Source organism: Streptopelia decaocto (assembly GCF_964273445.1).
Source record: "Streptopelia decaocto genome assembly, chromosome: 3".
NCBI classification, from domain to species: Eukaryota; Metazoa; Chordata; class Aves; order Columbiformes; family Columbidae; genus Streptopelia; species Streptopelia decaocto.
Window position 1 is genome coordinate 19,490,370 of NC_138656.1, and position 9,046 is coordinate 19,499,415.

Genomic DNA, 9,046 nt, shown 5'->3' on the forward strand with positions numbered 1-9,046 from the left:
AGCTCATCTGGGTGGTTGTCCCTCTCCTGGCTTCTCATTCATGGGATATGGGGTTTTTTTGGTCAGGGAGACTCGGGTGGCCACTCACCCTGCAGGTGCAGGAGGGATAAAGGGATGGGATCGGGAGGACAAGCGAAGGGGAACGACTGTCCCCTCCCATCCCATCCCCACATACTTGAGAGAGTTTAAGCCCAGACCAAGGGGAGACTCCAAGCTGCTGCCTGGCAGTGCCCCTGACCCTAGAGAGAAGCCACACTTCTGGCTCAGGCTCCTGAAGGTAGATGATACAAACACTTGTTTCAGCTGTGGGCAAAGCTGTGGTAGTGAACCGTAGTCCTGCATCGAGTATTGAACATGAGGTAGCAAAAGATGCAGCGTATGCGTATTTGGCAGAAAATAATAAAACGTCCACAGTTGGCTTATTCTGATCTTTGTAAATTATGGCTTGATGTACCATAGCATTTACCAAGTGTGTATAATAAAGCTTCCACGTTTTTGCTGTACAGTGTTTGGATTTGAAAGTCATAGAATTGGAGAATGGTTTGGGTTGGAAGGGACCTTAAAGACCATCTAGTTCCAACCCCCCTGCCATGGGCAGGGACACCTTCTGCCTCAAAGCCCCATCCAGCCTGGCCTTGAACACTTCCAGGGATGGGGCATCCACAGCTTCTCTGGGCAGCCTGTGCCAGTGCCTCACCACCCTCATGGGGAAGAATTGCTTCTTTATATCTAATCTAAATCTCCCCTCTTTCAGTTTAAAGCCACTGCCCCTTGTCCTGTCACTACATGCCCTTGGAAAAAGTCTCTCCAGCTTTCTTGTAGGTCCCCTTTAGGTACTGGAAGGCTGCTAGAAGGTCTCCCCAGAGCCCTCTCCAGGCTGAACAACCCCAACCTCTCAGCCCGTCTTAATAGGGGAGGTGCTCCAGCCCTCTGATCATCTTGGTGGCCTTCTCTGGACTCGTTCCAACAGGTCCATGTCCTTTATGCGATAGCTTTTTTTTTTTTTTTTTTAGAAACAGGAGAAAACAGTAACTAAAAGCATTTCCAGTAATTTTTTAAAAAAATGTTAATTGAATAAAGATTTTTGTAAATTAATGTATTAATTCTTGAAACAATTGAAGTGTTCATTAAAATATTTGTATTGACAGATATGCTATGAAAATGTAGGAAATGCTCCTCAATCCAAAGTCATGGGTTTTTTTTAATTTGGCATTGCTACCTCATATGTAGGTTTTGCCTTTTGTACTGTTGCAGATAGAGAAAATAGCTATTTTTTTGCTATTGCTATTTAAAACAACATTTTTTACATGAGCCTGTGGTTAAGCTCGACCACTTTCTAATATATTTTTGTATATATTTGACTTTTTAACTAATGTATGTGTTCCAGTCACTAGTTGTGTTCTTTGTCTAACTGGCTGTAAATCAGATGCCTTTGCAGTATGTACTTCATAAGTAGAATAATTTTATACTTTACTGAAAAAATCTTGCATTAATTAACTAACTTCTGTTGTCACAACTGCTAGCTTTTCACCTATTTCATACGTGAGGTTTATAGCACAAATTGTCCAAAAAAGCTTCTTAGTATCTTAAATAGTGCAGGTGCCTTTATACCTGGCTTGCAGGAAGGCTCCTAATAAATCAGAATGTTGCCATTATTCATCAGTTATATTCAATTCTTTAAAAATGTTGATGTAATTGAAATCTAGCATGTGATTTTTTTTTTTTTTTAATAAAAGAACCCTCTATTTTGTACACAGGCATTTTTTGAAAGATTAATTGTACATTTGTGTATATAATGTAGCTTGATTGTGATAGTTTCCTCTGAAAATCTGTATGTTGGTGTTGTAAGGAAATTGTTTTAAGACAAGTACTTTTGTTCCTCGAAGAAAACAACAGTGCCTGTAACAACGTGCAAGAGCACACACTTGTATGATGTAGCAGATTAAACTGGGATGCTTTTTTCAGTGGTTGATCCATGGATAAATGGGAAATAGGTGAATTGTTTAAGTGCACCAGTTCATAGCTGGTGTTTTCAGATATGCTGAGGTGGGGGAACAGTTTTAACTCCCCAGCCTATCAACTCGGAGATGCTCCAGCTGTCCCAGTTTTGTCTGTTGCCACGCAAGCTTGTTAAAATGTAATTCAGAGCCCTTGTCTTTCAGAAACAGATCTTGACCAGTGATAACTTCAGTTTATTTACATGCTGAGTTTTCTGTGAATTTGATTTTTGAAGTAATTGTTTTTAATACAAACAAGCCTATAAACTAAAATAAAGCTTCTGCTTAAAATTAGGAAGTGCTTTTTTTTTTCTTGACCAATTCGTGGTGGTGTCTGAAAAAAATTCACATTGATTTATTAAGATGCAAGTTTGAAGTTTCTTTTGTCTCAGTGGTTGTGGGTTGAGTGTCACATGATCATACAAGGTGCTTCTCGCAGCCTGTGTGGGGAATTTTAAGGAAAGGAGGTCCGTCCATTTAAAAGGATATCTCTGCTTCTCCCTTTCCTTCTGATTTCTTTGCCTCATTATGCAGAAATTTACAGATCCACCATCAACCCAAGAGTGCATTTGTTCTTTGAATCAGCGCCATCTACATCAGCTACTTAGTTCATCTGCCTGGACTGAAGAAAATCAAAGCGCTAAGTAGTAGGTGGCATGGCAGGGGAAGGAAAAGCAGGCTAGAAAACCTCCGTGGGTAGTAACTTTGGTGTTACTGGGCTAGAAAAGGTGATTACTGGAAAACATGATGGCTTCAGAGAGATGAAATAGTCATTGTTAGAAATGTCTGAGAACTGTCAGTCACAGAGCTGGCACAGCAGGGCACCTGCTTTTGTGACTCTGTGACACTGTCTGTGCTGGCGTGGTGGGTTGGCTGCTGTCACAGCGTGAGTCAGTAAGCCTGGAGGTGAAAGGATCCTGTGCCTTCAGGGAGCCCAGCCAAGTGGCAAGGCTGATGCGTTACCTCCTTTTGTTCCTCTGCTCTGTTAGTTTTAACTGCAAAAAGACAGAACTAATGCTTATTTTGTCTGTATTATACTGTATTTTTCCCCACAACTTCTATTAGAAGTCAAAAAGCAAACAACAGCTTTGTGTAATTGTGGGATGCAGCCTAAAAACCTTGTGCCATTTTCGCAGAATCACAGAATCAACTGAGTTGGAAAAGACCTCAGAGATCATCACGTCCAACCCTTGGTCCAACTCCAGTCTGTTTACTAGATCATGGCACTAAGTGCCATGTCCAATCTCAGTTTAAAAACCTCCAGGGACGGCAAGTCCACCACCTCCCTGGGCAGCCATTCCAATGCCTGACCACTCTCTCTGTAAAGGATTTCTTTCTAATATCCAGCCTAAATTTACCCTGGCAGAGTTTAAGCCCATGCCCCCTTGTCCTATTGCTGACTGCCTGGGAGAAGAGACCAATCCCCACCTGGCTATAACTTCCCTTCAGGTAGTTATAGAGAGTGATGAGGTCACCTCTAAGCCTCCTCTTCTCCAGACTAAACAACCCCAGCTCCCTCAGCCTCTCCCCATAGGTCTTGTGTTCAAGTCCCTTCACCAGTCTTGTTGCTCTTCTATGGACCCGCTCCAGCACTTCAATATCTTTCCAGAACTGGAAAGATTTTGACCTAATGTGAACAAGACTCCAGTGGAAATGATACATGACTGAAGGAACAGTAGTGATAATTTTACCTACAGAAAGTTACTTGCCACAAGTAATAAAAATGTTTGCTTAAATTACATTTACAACCTCTCATTCAAACCTCATCAGAAGCACAGTCCTTACCTCTTGTGGAGTGAAAGCTGTTTCAGGGAGCGGGTGTACAACCTCTCCAGTGTGTCTGTATATAACCAAAAACTCCAACACTTTTCTGGTGGGGAAGCTCCCTAAAACTGGAAGAAAAAAAGCACTTTGATAGTGCTTTTATGTTTTTAATATTTCAGAAAAGCTAAGCATTGGGTTTTGGTTTGTTTTTTGGTGGTGGTGGGTTCGTTGGGATTTTTTGTGGGGTTTTTTTGGTGTGTTTTTTGTTTTTTGGGGTTGTTTGTTTTTTTGAGTGGGGAAACCTTTTGAAGAGAAGACTGAAGTTGCCAAACTTGGATTGGTGCTCCAGTTTGTTGTTTTTTTTTTCTTTTTGGTAGGTTGTCGTATTCGCATCATGCCAACATACCATCCATCTTTCTCCTCAGAAGCCTATCCAGCCAAATGTTTCAAGTGATTTTTGTTTTGTACCTTGAGGTGGTTTGTTCTTTGCCATCTGAATGGGGATAGGACGTGACAGGATCCATTTGTGATCCCAGGCAGGCAGAGTACAGCAAAACCTTTTTATTAATATATCTTTTACAGCATTACATGTCAAATTACATACCCTTAGTGGAGCAGGTTATTTACTATTTGCTTGTTACTTCACAGTGTTGGCTCCGCATGTTCACGTTATGAATAGCATGCCTTACTGTTGGAAAATTACCTTTTTTTCAGTGCGATCATTTGCTTCTCTGCTTGACCTCTGTGTGAAGGACTAAGAGGATAATGGTTCAATGAGTCTTCATATTCTTCTGTTCCCTCCTCAGCCAAAGAAAGGAAAGCTGAACGTGCAGCAGTGGTGCCCTAAAGATCAGCTGTTGGATCATAAGCCTCTCCTGGGGACCTGGGTGAAATGTAAATGGCGTTGACTTTCAATTGAAAATGGGGAAATTTGAGCCAGTTATATTTACCTTGTAAAATGGCTCTTGTGGAAGATGCGGATGCCGAGAGGATTTCAGTCAGTCCACACAACAGCCGTGAAAAATGTCTTTACAGATATCCAGGGGAAATATTTTATGGAGATCCCAAAGGTGAGAAACATAACTGACAGCAATTCATCAGTGGAAACACACTCTGACATTTAAACTGAGATATATATACATACACAGTGCCTTAGTCACTCTACACAACCAAATATTAGTGTCACCAGCCTGTCAATATTCCTGAGATTTGAGCAGTGCACACATAAGCTTGTCTGCTCTTCTTAGGACCAGCTTCCCAGGACCTTTGCAGGGCTTCCATTCCCACTTTTAAATGTTATCAGCAGGCCAGAAATAAAGCTTAAAATCAGATGAAGTGAATCCCTGTGAAAAATACTGTAATGCTTGGTAGATCCTTAGGAATATAAGTGAAAAATCAATGAGCAGAAAAAGGGGGGAAAAAAGGAAAAAAGTTGAACTCAAAGCTACATTAAAATTCAAAATTTGGCAATGCAGCTTTAAAAAAAACACACTGTAACTATTAATAGAAAAGCCTTTCTACTGGCAAGACAAATGGTGCTTGTGCAACGTTCTTCAAATAGAATAATGATTTAAAGAACCAAAGCAGGTCTATTTCATGCTCCTTTCTACCTATGTTTTTATAGTCTTGTCAAGACTCCTTTGAAGGCAAACCAATATGGTAGACAAAAGATAGATGTTGGAATTATATGGCAATTTCTGTGTGTGTTTCTATCTGCTTATCATACCCTTCGGGCATCAGAACTTTGCCAGACTGAAAATCCACAATTCCCACCAAAATAAATGGGAGTTTAAAGTCTTGCCAGCTACTAAGCCTGTGTTCGTGGAAATACAAATCTGAAAACAATCGAGAAGGACATTGTACCTGAGTACGTTCTGCAAAAATCCTTGTTTCTTTAGGGGCGATATCTTCATCTTATCAAGTGTTCAAATCTTCTTCACTAGAGATATGGAAAGATAATAAAAGCAACAATATATTTTGAACTACTCTTGATTCTTGTTCCATTTGAAGACCAAGAACAGGTAACTCACCCTCCATTTCTGCAACCAAAAGTGTTGTTTCTACGTTTGATTAGACCATTATGAAAACAATCCCTGTAAATAAAATTAATTGCAGTTGTGTTCTTTTAAGTTTACTATTAGAAATAATAGCCTGGATTAAACTCACTGTTTCGACTGGCTTTAATACTGAATAGTATCTGTAGGTGGGGTGGAAGCTGAGATTCCATGACAGTGGAAAACTGGCAAAACTTCTCCGTCAGCCCAGAGAGGTAACCAAGGACCTTCATATACTCCTGCAGGAAGTCATAATAATAAATAATTGCGTGTGTCCCTGCCCTCATTAAATGATAGAGAGATGTAATTTACACGTTTAGCTATTCCTACCTAACAAATGCACTTAGGCTGTTTTTAATATCATTTTGGGATAACCCTGAACGTAGAGGTGAAGCAATGATTGAATAAAAGATGGATTATTGGGTGCTTCAAGAAACAAATAAACATTGAACTTGTCGCCACAGAGGTGTTTATATTCCATAGTCACCTGCAGTAAACTTTAGACTTGTTCCAGAAAGGATTTTTTCGCAGGTTTGGTTTAGCAGTGATTTAGGATTTATTAAGGTAGATCACAAATTTAATGTATGCTTTCTAGTAAGTCTTAATCAACAGCTGATTGTCAAAATGATTTAAAGCAATTCGATGGGATTTGTTATGGTTATGTGACTTGGTTGCAGATTCGATGATGCCAAGGGTCACACTGTACTTCCAAAACAGAAAGTTAAATCACTTACATATAGACACACACAGTGGCATATGATTAAAAGCCTATGTACAGATCTATCAGCACACATATACGCACATTAATCCATGGATATTTCAGTATATTCATACACACTAATCTATATCTTTGTGTATATGCGTGTGGAATATATGTGGAGGTATACTTATAAAATTTCCCTCTTGAGTTACACGCACTGCTCACTTTAATGCATCATCATTCCTCAATGAGCGATTCATTGAAATTCACCTGTGGCTTTGCGGTGTCAGTTCATCATGAGATGTCTCTGAGGGATGTCCCCCTCGGAGGGGGATGCTGAGTCACGGCCACTGTTACTCAGGAGAGCTCGTTTTAGGATCGCTGTTTGTAGGGTCACAAGATCGTTGATATTAGTCAGTATTCTTCCACTGTAGCTACGCTTGGGATGAGGTAGTTCACCTACGTCCAGAACTCTTTATAGCTCTGTGCCATCCTGTCTGGGCTATGACCCAGCTGTGGGTGAGCTATGGGTGTGTTGGGCTGTCAGGAGCGACTGATCATCACTGTCTTTCCCAAGCAGAAGAGGGTCTGTTCCCATTTGGCAGGAGTTTTGGGAGCATGGAGAGGGGACTCAGTGCTTCACCTCACTGCACTTGCATAATGGGAATTGTTTCTCCCCATCATGCCCTGTTTGGGTATCCAGGTGCTCAAGTGGCCCAGCGGTGATGGGGTTGCAACCACCGCAAGCTCGCTCCTGCACACTGGTGCTGTAGTTGTGCAGGCAGCTTTCATGGGCAGAGACTCTCTATAAAAACCAAACCTGCCTACTGCGGTACTATGGGGGCACCATGGGAAGTGTGTAACAGGTAAATGGTGCCGTTTTCTCACCTGTTACGCAGAGATTTCATTTCTGATATCTGTAGTCATCTTGAGAAGGTCCCAAGGAACTTCAGGTGGTGACCAGGAGTGACTTAGTCCCACCTTGTTGTGTTGGTCAAGCAGTTCTTTGTTGTCCTCCATGCTTTTGGGAGTTTCGCCACATGTGGTTAAATTTTGGAATAGAGTGCAATTTAAGAAAGAAAAAAATTAACCCACTAGTTGAGGTTTTACTAAATTACTTTAGACTTAAATTGAAGTGAGATTGTTACATGCACTAAAACATGCTATGTTAGTATTTACATTAGCCACTTTTATGCTAAAGGAATACTGTAGCATTACTGACAAGAAGGTTAATGTAAATGGCTGAATTCTGCCTCCAGGTACAAAGTGTTGAAAATGAAGCCAAATTACCATAGTGTCCTTTAAGGAAAAAAATAATCTGAATTATTGAATTTAATAATAAAGCTTTGGGTATAATATGCATTGATGTTGGAAAACAAAAGTCTTCTCATCATGAGTTTTGGAAAACATAAAATTTCATTTTGTGCCAAATGTGGGCAGGTGAAGTTTTCCTTGATGAAGAGCAGCTTTGTGCAACATAAGTATTTTTAAAGTCAGAGTTATTTTACAATAAGAAGCAAGAATATCTCTAGTCTCTTTTTTTTTTTTTTTAATGACAAACATTTTTTATTACAAGCTCCTGTCCCATGGGCTAATGTATTTTCCTGGTTCTGTTATTACATTACTACAGCCACCTCAATTTCCATGGAATAATTTCTGCTTCCTGTGCATGTAATCAGGCCAAGAAGAATCAAATTTAACATTTAAACCTCTTCTTAATTAAGTTGTAGATTTTCATGTGCTTTTAGGTCTGTGTTCTCTCCTAACCGTAAATGAGAAAATAGAGCTGTGAAGAAGGAAGGAAAGATAAAAGATACACTTTATTTATACCACCTCATTTTTAATTAAGAATCAGTGGTGGCTAAGGCAGGTTTCGCAACATGCAGGAGCTTTTTCAAGGCAGTTCTCACAGCAGCTATGCACAATAGCATGGAGTTCAAACCAGCTCTTTAGTTACTTTGAAGAATATGCTAAATTTACCACTTTTTATTAGTGTTTATGAACAAATTACAAAATTAGGTGATCATTTTTAAATCCTGCACTCTGACTGTGCAAACCCATGGTTCAAACGTTATTTACCTCACCTAAAGGAAGAATTAGACAAATGAAACGCTAAAGAAGGTTTCCTCTGATAGCTCCGTTTAACCTACAGATCTTGTGTGGGCATCATTCTTAACCAATTGTTTTTCCATATTTGTAAGAATATCAGTAATTTACCTCAGCTATAGAGGAAGTTGATCAGCAGATCACCACTTTGTTCTTCTCGTGAAGAAAAAATCCCAACACATCTATAATATCAAATATCAAGTGGCCCAAGCTGAGGTACTTTTTTGAATACAACAGAATTAAACTTGCACTTTGAAAATCATAAACGAAACAGAGAAAACTGACTTCAGAGACTCATTTTCTTTCGAAAAATTACTAAATGACCAAATAGAAATTTCAGCATTTTAAATAATTATTGCTTAACATGCAACATACAGAAAAATTGAAAGAATAGTTTGTCTGCTATTAGAGCAATTAGGTTGTTG